Source organism: Gasterosteus aculeatus, chromosome 15 (assembly GCF_964276395.1).
Source record: "Gasterosteus aculeatus chromosome 15, fGasAcu3.hap1.1, whole genome shotgun sequence".
In the NCBI taxonomy this organism is placed as follows: Eukaryota; Metazoa; Chordata; class Actinopteri; order Perciformes; family Gasterosteidae; genus Gasterosteus; species Gasterosteus aculeatus.
Window position 1 is genome coordinate 60,216 of NC_135703.1, and position 13,793 is coordinate 74,008.

At 49.2% G+C, this 13,793-nt stretch overlaps 1 long non-coding RNA gene across 2 annotated transcripts; it reads right to left on the minus strand.

Moving 5' to 3' along the window:
* Positions 1–9,455: 9,455 nt before the first annotated feature.
* LOC120820802 (uncharacterized) lies at positions 9,456–13,515 on the minus strand. Of its 2 annotated transcripts, none has more exons than XR_013452693.1 (7): positions 13,392–13,507; positions 12,721–12,830; positions 12,368–12,466; positions 12,040–12,137; positions 11,732–11,822; positions 11,423–11,504; positions 9,456–10,352 (listed from the first exon to the last, which is right to left on the minus strand). It is a non-coding gene; the product is annotated as an uncharacterized LOC120820802 (long non-coding RNA). The 2 variants fall into 2 exon arrangements; XR_013452692.1 differs by having other exon boundaries at positions 9,481–10,352; positions 11,423–11,489; positions 13,392–13,515.
* Positions 13,516–13,793: the final 278 nt, after the last annotated feature.

Here is a 13,793-nt window from a genome sequence, read left to right on the forward strand (position 1 = left end):
TAAACACAACCACTCCATAACCCATGCCTAAACCTAATCCTATACAGCCCACCCGGTTATTTTTTCCTAAACACAACCACTCCATAACCTATGCCTAAACCCAACCCTTCATCATCCATGATCCTGCCACTGTACCACTTACAGGTTGAAGTTTAAATAAAAGGCCAATTGGCCCTTTAACTGTTGTGTTATTTCACAGTTGGATGTATGAAAAAGGGTTTTATTCACTTGTTTGGGAATGTGGTTACGTTGTAAATATTTCTAATATTTCTGCTTTTTGACAAAAATGTGTGTTTTATTCCATGTTCCATCACTGTTTCTATTTTTAATAATTATACGTGTGATGTTTACTGGTGTTATTATCATGTTTATGCCTTATTACTATGTGATTCATGTTTCTGGTTTTGACGATGCTGGTATTTCGGATTGTGAGACGGGTGCATTGAACGTCTCACTGTATGCGATGCACCCAGAGATTCGTAGTTCAGCGCAGCTATTGGTCAGCTAAACCGGGGAGGGGAAAGGTCACGGCCGCCATATTGGCGACGCCCTAGCCGGACCGTCATTTCACCGAGCTGACCAGAGCGACAACAACAGCGCGCATCTTTAGCTCACACTTTTTTACAAGTTTTATAGCCTGAGGAAGGATATTCTTTATATCCGAAACGTTGCTAATCTGTTTAAACTTGTTCCGTTTATTGCTTTATTTTTGTTGTTATTGTTCCGGTCAATAAAAGGTAAAAAGAACCACTTTTCCTTCGCCTTTTTTTCGTGGCTAGTGAACACGAGGCTTCACTAGCTAGCGACATGTACGGGCGTGGCCGGGAGGATGAAGGCGAGTGGACGCTGGTGCAGTACGGCAGACGCGGTAGGCGCCGCAATCAGCACGCTCCGCCACAGGACCAGCGCCGAGCCCCGCAACAGTTCCAGCCGCAACAGCCCCGCTTTCAGCAGAACGCACCGCCACGTTTCCAGCGACAGCAGCCCCGCTATCCACGCGACACCTACGCGAACGCTGTCCGGAGACCCGTGGATCGGGGAGGCGCCCCGCGGTGGCGCTATGATCGCGGCCAGGATGACAGGTACACGGGACGTCCCGCTAACCGCGGTCCCCGTCCAAGACCCGCACAGCCCCGGTCCTTTGACTCCCGCTTTCAACGCCCCCCCTATAATAATAATAGCAATAACAATAGCAACGTAAATAGCAATAACACACGGTACCAGCGAAACCAGAACCAGAACAATGAGGGCGCTCAGAATAGGCCCAGATCTGACGACCCACTTTTCACTGTTAAATGCCGGATCCTCCATAAGATCATTAAAGCGGCACATCATTTTTCCAACATTGTTATAACACATCCACCGGTCACGATCTCTAGAATGACCCAGCAGTTAGCCGCATTCATTAAGCCGGCTATTCCCAACACGGCCACGCAGATGCTTATTGACGGCAACGCTAAGAACTGGGAGCACACTGCGTTGGTCATTTTACAGGACCACTATGAGTCTGTGATAAAGGAGGAAATCCGGAACCTTCACAGACTCAATAGTCCAGAGTGGAGTGACCCGTTCGAGGTGGCGGCAGCCTGGGCCAAAAGGCAGTTTGGCCGCAGACTCGGCCCGGACACATTAAAAGAGGCCAGAGAGACAATTGTGGACTGGATGGCCGGTCTGGCGGTAGATGAGCCAATACAGGCCCCTGCAGCGGCGGCGCCGGCGACAACAGCAGCACCAGCGGCCCAGACCGACCCGGCGAGTCATCCCCTGAGGCGAGTGAGACCTGTGACCAGAGCGGAACCGGTAAACGCACCGCCCACACACACTATCGAGGCCCAGAGACGCCCAGACTCACCTCAGCCCGCCGCAGCAGCAGCAGCACCTGTGGCACCTGTCATCACCACGACGGCGGCCCAGGTCCACGCGGGACCGCATGCTCCAGCGGCGGCGCTGGTGACGCCCTCCTCACCAGTGACGGCAGAACGGCGGCCCAGCACTCCTCCACTGATCCAGAACCTCTTAGACTTCCCGATCGAGGTTAGTTTCAACTCTGACACCCTCTCCCCCGACACGCCACAGTCGGCAGGGGGCTCACAGCAGGTGGTTTCACCCACTCCGTCTTCCCAGCTGCCCCGGCCACAGAGACTGAACTTTCGTAGACCACAGTTCACGATAGAACTTTCACCCAGCTCGTCGTCAGTGGCTTCAGCAGAGGCAGCAGCAGCAGCAGAGACGGAGGCGGAGGAGGCAGCAGCAGCAGCAGAGACGGAGGCGGAGGAGGCAGCAGCAACAGCGCCATCATCAGCAGCGACATCACCGCCGACACCTCCACCGGCGGCAGCGACGCCCTCAATATCTGCTGTATGGTCCTTCGCACCGCGTAATCCGTGTGTGGCCCCGAACACGGACGAGGTGGAGTTCTCCCAGAGGAACCTGGAGGAGCTGGTGCAGCAGGAGGCGAGAGAGCCGTGGTCCCGGATGCAGAGGGACGTGAGGCACGTTCCCTTAACGCCCATCAGCACCACCAGGTTGAGGACAGCGGTGCAGACCCAGCTGATCCGGCCGGTGGCCACTCCCACTTCCGGCCTGCAGACACCGCAGGGAGCTCAGCGACCATGCAGACACCAGTCCACCGCGCGGAAGGCACAGGATTGGAGTCTCCATGTGACCAGGAAGTGGCTCATCATTGGAGACTCCAATGTGTACAAACTGCCAGCCCACAACATCGAGGATCTGCAGGTGGATGCTTTTCCAGGGGGCACCTTCAGGAACGCAGATCTCCTGATGAACAAGACGACCTCTGAGGTCACGGTGCAGAAGGTCATTTTGGCCTTCGGCATTAACAACCGTGTCCAAAAAACGCAGGAGACGGCCATCAAACAGCTGCAGAGGGCCCTCCGAAGCGTTAGACTGACTTTTCCATCTGCTGACGTTTTTGTGCCACAGGTCAACTTCTCCGGAGATCTTCCCCCGAAGGAGAAACTGCGCCTCACACATCTGAACACTGCTATTGCGAGAATGTGTGAGTACATCCCAGCGCTGCCAGCAGGTCTCTTTCACACAGGTCCGGATCACATCCACTGGACCCGAGCCACAGCTGCCCGCATATTTGACAATTGGGTTCACTACTTAAACTAATTGTCCCCATAAACCTGCCTACTCAGGAGGGGGATAAGTTAGTCATCAACCTCACTAAGAACTTTAAACTCACTGAAGCACAGCGCACTCTCCTTGGCAGGGGGTTAAATTTCATTCCCACTAAGGGAACTAATAAACAGATTGTAGAGCAGAGCCGCTTTGATCTACAGCAGTATCACAGGAGGTTAAAGCTGGCGGCTTATTTTGAAAACTCGAGAGAGTGTGAACGACTCCCGTTCATTTATAAATCGTCCTGGGCTCCTGTACAGGCACAAATACCACACACCATAACTGCTCTAATACAATCAGACATTCGGTATTTTAACACACGCTTCAAAATTCATCACGTGCCTCCTAACCTCAGTAGGGAGGAAGTGCGGGCACTTGATGAACTAGTTAATAACAAACACATAGTTATTAAACCAGCAGATAAGGGCAGCTCTATAGTGATCTTGGACAGGGAGCAATATTTATGGGAAGGCTACAGACAGCTTAATGATCCCAAATACTACACCAAATTGACCCACCCCATTTATCCAAACACTGTCCCGATTGTAAATAAAATCATCCTAACTCTACATGAGAAGAAGTTTATTAATCTGAAACAAAAGCATTATTTAATGGGTGACGCTGTACCTAGAGCCAGATTATTCTATATGCTGCCCAAAATACACAAGGACCCTGCCAAGTGGAGTAAACCACATGAAATCCCTCCCGGCAGGCCCATCGTGTCTGACTGCAGCAGTGAGACTTATCACACTGCAGAGTACCTCGACCACTTTTTGAATCCTCTGTCGACCACACACCCGAGTTACATAAAGGACACGTACCACTTTGTAGAGATAATTAAAAGACTCCGCATTCCGGACAACTCAATTTTATTCACCATAGATATTGATAGTCTCTATACAAACATTGACATTAAAGAAGGCATGCAGGCCGTTAAGAATTCATTTCGGAAACACCCCGACAAAAAGCGACCAGAAAAAGAATTATTACAGTTACTGGAGATCAATCTGACCCAAAATGATTTTGAATTTAATGGGGAATTTTTCCTTCAAATCAAGGGTACAGCGATGGGGAAGAAGTTTGCTCCTGCATACGCTAACATTTTTATGGCTGAGTGGGAGGAATCAGTCCTGAAAATATGTCCTAAAAAGCCACTGCATTATTATAGATATTTGGACGACATCTGGGGTGTGTGGCCCCACTCGAGGGAGGATTTTGAAGTGTTTCTGTGCACCCTCAACAATCACAATCAGTCTATTAAAATTAAATCCACCGACAATTTGACTTCTGTTGACTTTCTGGACACCACAACGTTTAAAAGTAACACATTTAAGGAAACCCACACATTGGACATTAAGGTATTTTTTAAGGAGACAGACACACATGCTCTGCTCTTCAAGACCAGCTTCCACCCAAAGCACACATATGCTGGCTTAATCAAATCCCAACTGTTGAGGTTTCACAGAATATGCAGCAGAGAGGAGGATTTCCGTGTTGCAGTCGGGGTGCTCTTTCACGCTTTGTCCACCAGGGGGTACTCTAGGACCTTTCTTAGAAAATGCCAGAGGTCATTTCTAGAGAAGAAGCCTATTACTGTGGGCTCCAGTCTCCCCTTTGTCACCACATATTCACCTTCTACTATGGCATTGGTCAGAGGATGCAGAAGGAGATTCCTCTCCCACACCACAGGGTCTTCTGTCCTGCAGGACCACAGGATCATCCCGGCCTACAGGAGAAACAAGAATCTACTGGATTATCTGGTAAAGGCCAAATTAAAACCTCTGCACAGCACTAAGGGGAGAGGTCAGAGTGATGTCTTTTTTAAACACAGAAAATGGCTGCAAAGCCACAGCACGGGAGACGTTTTCCTGAACTCAGCCAGGGGAAACACCAAGTCTAAGAACTGTGTTTACCTCATCACGTGTGCACAATGTGGATTACAATATGTGGGGGAGACGGGGAACACCATCGCGACCCGCTTCACACAACACAAACACAACATCATTAAAAAGAAAAAAACACTGACGCCACTTGTGGCACATTTTATTTCGCACAGTTGGAAATCTGTTTCTGTGTGTGTGATCCAGATGAACCCCGGATGGAGCGCTCCCCAGAGGAGGAGAGCGGAGAGGGGCTGGATCAATAAATTAAACACCAGGTTCCCTAAGGGCTTAAATGAGGACTAAGAGCTGCGGGCTGTGAGGCAGTGCTGGACAGTGCACAGATGGTCCTGCTCGCAGGTCCATCCAAAACTATTTATTCCCTAACCGGCCCGTGCCGCCTGCTGAGCAGCCTGCGGTCTCTACGGTTCTCTTATACAGCCCACCCTGTCATTTTGTCCTAAACACAACCACTCCATAACCCATGCCTAAACCTAATCCTATACAGCCCACCCGGTTATTTTTTCCTAAACACAACCACTCCATAACCTATGCCTAAACCCAACCCTTCATCATCCATGATCCTGCCACTGTACCACTTACAGGTTGAAGTTTAAATAAAAGGCCAATTGGCCCTTTAACTGTTGTGTTATTTCACAGTTGGATGTATGAAAAAGGGTTTTATTCACTTGTTTGGGAATGTGGTTACGTTGTAAATATTTCTAATATTTCTGCTTTTTGACAAAAATGTGTGTTTTATTCCATGTTCCATCACTGTTTCTATTTTTAATAATTATACGTGTGATGTTTACTGGTGTTATTATCATGTTTATGCCTTATTACTATGTGATTCATGTTTCTGGTTTTGACGATGCTGGTATTTCGGATTGTGAGACGGGTGCATTGAACGTCTCACTGTATGCGATGCACCCAGAGATTCGTAGTTCAGCGCAGCTATTGGTCAGCTAAACCGGGGAGGGGAAAGGTCACGGCCGCCATATTGGCGACGCCCTAGCCGGACCGTCATTTCACCGAGCTGACCAGAGCGACAACAACAGCGCGCATCTTTAGCTCACACTTTTTTACAAGTTTTATAGCCTGAGGAAGGATATTCTTTATATCCGAAACGTTGCTAATCTGTTTAAACTTGTTCCGTTTATTGCTTTATTTTTGTTGTTATTGTTCCGGTCAATAAAAGGTAAAAAGAACCACTTTTCCTTCGCCTTTTTTTCGTGGCTAGTGAACACGAGGCTTCACTAGCTAGCGACATGTACGGGCGTGGCCGGGAGGATGAAGGCGAGTGGACGCTGGTGCAGTACGGCAGACGCGGTAGGCGCCGCAATCAGCACGCTCCGCCACAGGACCAGCGCCGAGCCCCACAACAGTTCCAGCCGCAACAGCCCCGCTTTCAGCAGAACGCACCGCCACGTTTCCAGCGACAGCAGCCCCGCTATCCACGCGACACCTACGCGAACGCTGTCCGGAGACCCGTGGATCGGGGAGGCGCCCCGCGGTGGCGCTATGATCGCGGCCAGGATGACAGGTACACGGGACGTCCCGCTAACCGCGGTCCCCGTCCAAGACCCGCACAGCCCCGGTCCTTTGACTCCCGCTTTCAACGCCCCCCCTATAATAATAATAGCAATAACAATAGCAACGTAAATAGCAATAACACACGGTACCAGCGAAACCAGAACCAGAACAATGAGGGCGCTCAGAATAGGCCCAGATCTGACGACCCACTTTTCACTGTTAAATGCCGGATCCTCCATAAGATCATTAAAGCGGCACATCATTTTTCCAACATTGTTATAACACATCCACCGGTCACGATCTCTAGAATGACCCAGCAGTTAGCCGCATTCATTAAGCCGGCTATTCCCAACACGGCCACGCAGATGCTTATTGACGGCAACGCTAAGAACTGGGAGCACACTGCGTTGGTCATTTTACAGGACCACTATGAGTCTGTGATAAAGGAGGAAATCCGGAACCTTCACAGACTCAATAGTCCAGAGTGGAGTGACCCGTTCGAGGTGGCGGCAGCCTGGGCCAAAAGGCAGTTTGGCCGCAGACTCGGCCCGGACACATTAAAAGAGGCCAGAGAGACAATTGTGGACTGGATGGCCGGTCTGGCGGTAGATGAGCCAATACAGGCCCCTGCAGCGGCGGCGCCGGCGACAACAGCAGCACCAGCGGCCCAGACCGACCCGGCGAGTCATCCCCTGAGGCGAGTGAGACCTGTGACCAGAGCGGAACCGGTAAACGCACCGCCCACACACACTATCGAGGCCCAGAGACGCCCAGACTCACCTCAGCCCGCCGCAGCAGCAGCAGCACCTGTGGCACCTGTCATCACGACGGCGGCCCAGGTCCACGCGGGACCGCATGCTCCAGCGGCGGCGCTGGTGACGCCCTCCTCACCAGTGACGGCAGAACGGCGGCCCAGCACTCCTCCACTGATCCAGAACCTCTTAGACTTCCCGATCGAGGTTAGTTTCAACTCTGACACCCTCTCCCCCGACACGCCACAGTCGGCAGGGGGCTCACAGCAGGTGGTTTCACCCACTCCGTCTTCCCAGCTGCCCCGGCCACAGAGACTGAACTTTCGTAGACCACAGTTCACGATAGAACTTTCACCCAGCTCGTCGTCAGTGGCTTCAGCAGAGGCAGCAGCAGCAGCAGAGACGGAGGCGGAGGAGGCAGCAGCAGCAGCAGAGACGGAGGCGGAGGAGGCAGCAGCAACAGCGCCATCATCAGCAGCGACATCACCGCCGACACCTCCACCGGCGGCAGCGACGCCCTCAATATCTGCTGTATGGTCCTTCGCACCGCGTAATCCGTGTGTGGCCCCGAACACGGACGAGGTGGAGTTCTCCCAGAGGAACCTGGAGGAGCTGGTGCAGCAGGAGGCGAGAGAGCCGTGGTCCCGGATGCAGAGGGACGTGAGGCACGTTCCCTTAACGCCCATCAGCACCACCAGGTTGAGGACAGCGGTGCAGACCCAGCTGATCCGGCCGGTGGCCACTCCCACTTCCGGCCTGCAGACACCGCAGGGAGCTCAGCGACCATGCAGACACCAGTCCACCGCGCGGAAGGCACAGGATTGGAGTCTCCATGTGACCAGGAAGTGGCTCATCATTGGAGACTCCAATGTGTACAAACTGCCAGCCCACAACATCGAGGATCTGCAGGTGGATGCTTTTCCAGGGGGCACCTTCAGGAACGCAGATCTCCTGATGAACAAGACGACCTCTGAGGTCACGGTGCAGAAGGTCATTTTGGCCTTCGGCATTAACAACCGTGTCCAAAAAACGCAGGAGACGGCCATCAAACAGCTGCAGAGGGCCCTCCGAAGCGTTAGACTGACTTTTCCATCTGCTGACGTTTTTGTGCCACAGGTCAACTTCTCCGGAGATCTTCCCCCGAAGGAGAAACTGCGCCTCACACATCTGAACACTGCTATTGCGAGAATGTGTGAGTACATCCCAGCGCTGCCAGCAGGTCTCTTTCACACAGGTCCGGATCACATCCACTGGACCCGAGCCACAGCTGCCCGCATATTTGACAATTGGGTTCACTACTTAAACTAATTGTCCCCATAAACCTGCCTACTCAGGAGGGGGATAAGTTAGTCATCAACCTCACTAAGAACTTTAAACTCACTGAAGCACAGCGCACTCTCCTTGGCAGGGGGTTAAATTTCATTCCCACTAAGGGAACTAATAAACAGATTGTAGAGCAGAGCCGCTTTGATCTACAGCAGTATCACAGGAGGTTAAAGCTGGCGGCTTATTTTGAAAACTCGAGAGAGTGTGAACGACTCCCGTTCATTTATAAATCGTCCTGGGCTCCTGTACAGGCACAAATACCACACACCATAACTGCTCTAATACAATCAGACATTCGGTATTTTAACACACGCTTCAAAATTCATCACGTGCCTCCTAACCTCAGTAGGGAGGAAGTGCGGGCACTTGATGAACTAGTTAATAACAAACACATAGTTATTAAACCAGCAGATAAGGGCAGCTCTATAGTGATCTTGGACAGGGAGCAATATTTATGGGAAGGCTACAGACAGCTTAATGATCCCAAATACTACACCAAATTGACCCACCCCATTTATCCAAACACTGTCCCGATTGTAAATAAAATCATCCTAACTCTACATGAGAAGAAGTTTATTAATCTGAAACAAAAGCATTATTTAATGGGTGACGCTGTACCTAGAGCCAGATTATTCTATATGCTGCCCAAAATACACAAGGACCCTGCCAAGTGGAGTAAACCACATGAAATCCCTCCCGGCAGGCCCATCGTGTCTGACTGCAGCAGTGAGACTTATCACACTGCAGAGTACCTCGACCACTTTTTGAATCCTCTGTCGACCACACACCCGAGTTACATAAAGGACACGTACCACTTTGTAGAGATAATTAAAAGACTCCGCATTCCGGACAACTCAATTTTATTCACCATAGATATTGATAGTCTCTATACAAACATTGACATTAAAGAAGGCATGCAGGCCGTTAAGAATTCATTTCGGAAACACCCCGACAAAAAGCGACCAGAAAAAGAATTATTACAGTTACTGGAGATCAATCTGACCCAAAATGATTTTGAATTTAATGGGGAATTTTTCCTTCAAATCAAGGGTACAGCGATGGGGAAGAAGTTTGCTCCTGCATACGCTAACATTTTTATGGCTGAGTGGGAGGAATCAGTCCTGAAAATATGTCCTAAAAAGCCACTGCATTATTATAGATATTTGGACGACATCTGGGGTGTGTGGCCCCACTCGAGGGAGGATTTTGAAGTGTTTCTGTGCACCCTCAACAATCACAATCAGTCTATTAAAATTAAATCCACCGACAATTTGACTTCTGTTGACTTTCTGGACACCACAACGTTTAAAAGTAACACATTTAAGGAAACCCACACATTGGACATTAAGGTATTTTTTAAGGAGACAGACACACATGCTCTGCTCTTCAAGACCAGCTTCCACCCAAAGCACACATATGCTGGCTTAATCAAATCCCAACTGTTGAGGTTTCACAGAATATGCAGCAGAGAGGAGGATTTCCGTGTTGCAGTCGGGGTGCTCTTTCACGCTTTGTCCACCAGGGGGTACTCTAGGACCTTTCTTAGAAAATGCCAGAGGTCATTTCTAGAGAAGAAGCCTATTACTGTGGGCTCCAGTCTCCCCTTTGTCACCACATATTCACCTTCTACTATGGCATTGGTCAGAGGATGCAGAAGGAGATTCCTCTCCCACACCACAGGGTCTTCTGTCCTGCAGGACCACAGGATCATCCCGGCCTACAGGAGAAACAAGAATCTACTGGATTATCTGGTAAAGGCCAAATTAAAACCTCTGCACAGCACTAAGGGGAGAGGTCAGAGTGATGTCTTTTTTAAACACAGAAAATGGCTGCAAAGCCACAGCACGGGAGACGTTTTCCTGAACTCAGCCAGGGGAAACACCAAGTCTAAGAACTGTGTTTACCTCATCACGTGTGCACAATGTGGATTACAATATGTGGGGGAGACGGGGAACACCATCGCGACCCGCTTCACACAACACAAACACAACATCATTAAAAAGAAAAAAACACTGACGCCACTTGTGGCACATTTTATTTCGCACAGTTGGAAATCTGTTTCTGTGTGTGTGATCCAGATGAACCCCGGATGGAGCGCTCCCCAGAGGAGGAGAGCGGAGAGGGGCTGGATCAATAAATTAAACACCAGGTTCCCTAAGGGCTTAAATGAGGACTAAGAGCTGCGGGCTGTGAGGCAGTGCTGGACAGTGCACAGATGGTCCTGCTCGCAGGTCCATCCAAAACTATTTATTCCCTAACCCTAACCCTAACCCTAACCCTAACCCTAACCCTAACCCTAACCCGCTAACCCTAACCCTAACCCTAACCCTAACCCGCTAACCCTAACCCTAACCCTAACCCTAACCCGCTAACCCTAACCCTAACCCTAGCCCACACTTAGCCCCCGCTAACCCTAGCCCACACTTAGCCCCCGCTAACCCTAGCCCACACTTAGCCCCCGCTAACCCTAGCCCACACTTAGCCCCCGCTAACCCTAGCCCACACTTAGCCCCCGCTAACCCTAGCCCACACTTAGCCCCCGCTAACCCTAGCCCACACTTAGCCCCCGCTAACCCTAGCCCACACTTAGCCCCCGCTAACCCTAGCCCACACTTAGCCCCCGCTAACCCTAGCCCACACTTAGCCCCCGCTAACCCTAGCCCACACTTAGCCCCCGCTAACCCTAGCCCACACTTAGCCCCCGCTAACCCTAGCCCACACTTAGCCCCCGCTAACCCTAGCCCACACTTAGCCCCCGCTAACCCTAGCCCACACAACAGGTCTTACCTTCTGCCAAATCCTGTCAGCCGGTCGATGATTTGGAAAAGCCTGTAGAAGGTTGTATTCTATCGTCCTGCAAGAAATAACACTACCCAACTCATCCATTCAAGTCTTGAAACACTGACATGATCTCTTGCACCTGCAGGTTTACATTTAGCAATACACATTCCTAAAACAGAATAGTTCAGGACATGCAACCAAAGCCAAGAAGCACTGCAAGTTAACACATTATGCAATCGTACAGTTACAAACACTTTTCTATACCTGTCACACAGCCTGCATGATGACCATTACTGGGGGAAAAAAAAGTCTTACCTGTTACTCAAATCGCAAAGTTGGCAATTTCCACAGGAGGCTAAAGCTGCTTGCCCCTGAAGCAGGAGCCTGTTGTGTTCTCTGAATCGTCCTGTGTGGTAGCACAAAAGTACTTTAGCAAACGGGAAATATTTAAACACTGACAAGAATGCATCTTTTACACCGAGAAAAAAGTAGAGACTGGATTAGTTCAGTACATATTCACAGCAGTTGCAGTTAACCAATCAACAGTCAGGCATTCTAACAGAACATTGTATTAGACTTCACACAGCCTGCATGACAAAAGCAGTACTGATAAAGGGTCTTACCTCTAACTCATTCCGCAGGCAATTTTCACAGCAGGCTGAACTCACTTGGCCACTCCTAGGACCCCGAGGCAGGACTCTGTTGTCTTCTCTGGACCGTCCTGCGTGGAATCACAGAACTACTTTACCCAACCGGAATGTTTTCCGAACACTGATGGCAGATTTTTGCACATACAGGGAAACTGCAAATATTAAATGAAGCAATTAAAGAGGGTGGCATAGTGCAGGACATACAACTACATATTAGAAGATTCAGTTAACACATTATGCAACAGTCAGGCTCTTGATGGTTGGCAAGAGAACGTTTTATTAGACCTGAAAAAAGTCGTACCGTTCACTCAAGACTGCTGGTAATTTCTACTGTCACAGGAGGCTGAAACTGCTTGACCACTTCTGGGGATCCTCGAGGCAGTGGCGATCTCTGGACAGTCTGGCGTGAAATCACAACACTTTAGCAACTCATTCAGGAAAAAAAAAAAAAAAAAATTGACAAGTTGGCATCTCCTTGCACACACGATAACATTTAGAAATACAAACACATTCTTGAACTATTGGCAAACAGCAAATTAAGGGTCCAAATAGTTCTGCAAGACAGACCGCTACATATTGGAAGAACAGAAACTCTGGCATGGAATACAATTAGACATTTTAGCAGAGCCACGACAAGCATTACAAAAACAATACCTGCATGAAGAGCTCAGGCCCCGCCCATCTGCTCCCCATAAGCCTCCTTTGATCTGGACTGTGCGGTCATTTAAAGTAGACAGTCCATAATCAGCAATTGCAGTGGTGTCCTACAAGATTCCAAAACACATCGACATTATATTAATCCACTTTCAATTATTTATACCCAGCTTCAACCACAAAACATTTTTGCGAGAAAAAAAAAAAGAAGTAACTCTAACATCTTTAGCAACCCCCCCATATGAGATATATTTTGCAAATAAACTCACTTTCAGTTAAAAGGACAATATATATAGTTCTTTAAATACTGTCAAGTTTCGTGTGTTTTTCCTGATTAACCACGGCTCTGCCCAAACTGGAAAGAGCTTTCTCTCCGGTGGACGCAAAGGACAACTCGAGAACTGTTGATTTTTTGATCCTTTATTCCTCTTAAGGGTAGTTTGGTGAATCGGACAAAGAACAGAGCAGGTTGATAACCTTTCAAACAAAGCAAAACCCATGAATTAGTAGAGTACATTTCGATAATAACTTTCTTAAAGTAATAAATGCGACTGAATTCCCAAACCAAAATTATTCAGATAAACCTAGGAGAAGTCTTCATTACTTAATTTAAATGACACATTTCACAAAGTAAAGCAAAGCATGAACAACAATAAATCATACTGTCCTACCAGTTGCGTCTCTGGGAGATTAGAGCCCGTGGCCACAGTGTCCTTTTCCTCAGGGCCGAGTGAGAGGGCCATCGGAGCTCTGCACAAACATTTTATGCCATGCGCTTCCTGTTCGTACGCAGGCACTTCCTGTGGGTGGAATCTCCATTAGCCGCATCGTCGCCCCCTGCAGTCTGGGTGCGCTTCGACTGTCCGGGGTGGATATGGGCCTTGAGTTCTCTGTGCGGCTTGTGACCGGAGATTGACGCAACAAATACTTATTTTAAAAGCAATTACTGCCACTACATGCATGTGCATACATAAAAAAGCTTGCATTTTGAGATACGAGTCTGTGGTAGTGTAGTTCACTCAAGTCAGTCATACCTTTTGTTTGTACTCTATGGCACCACCAGGTTTCTTTTC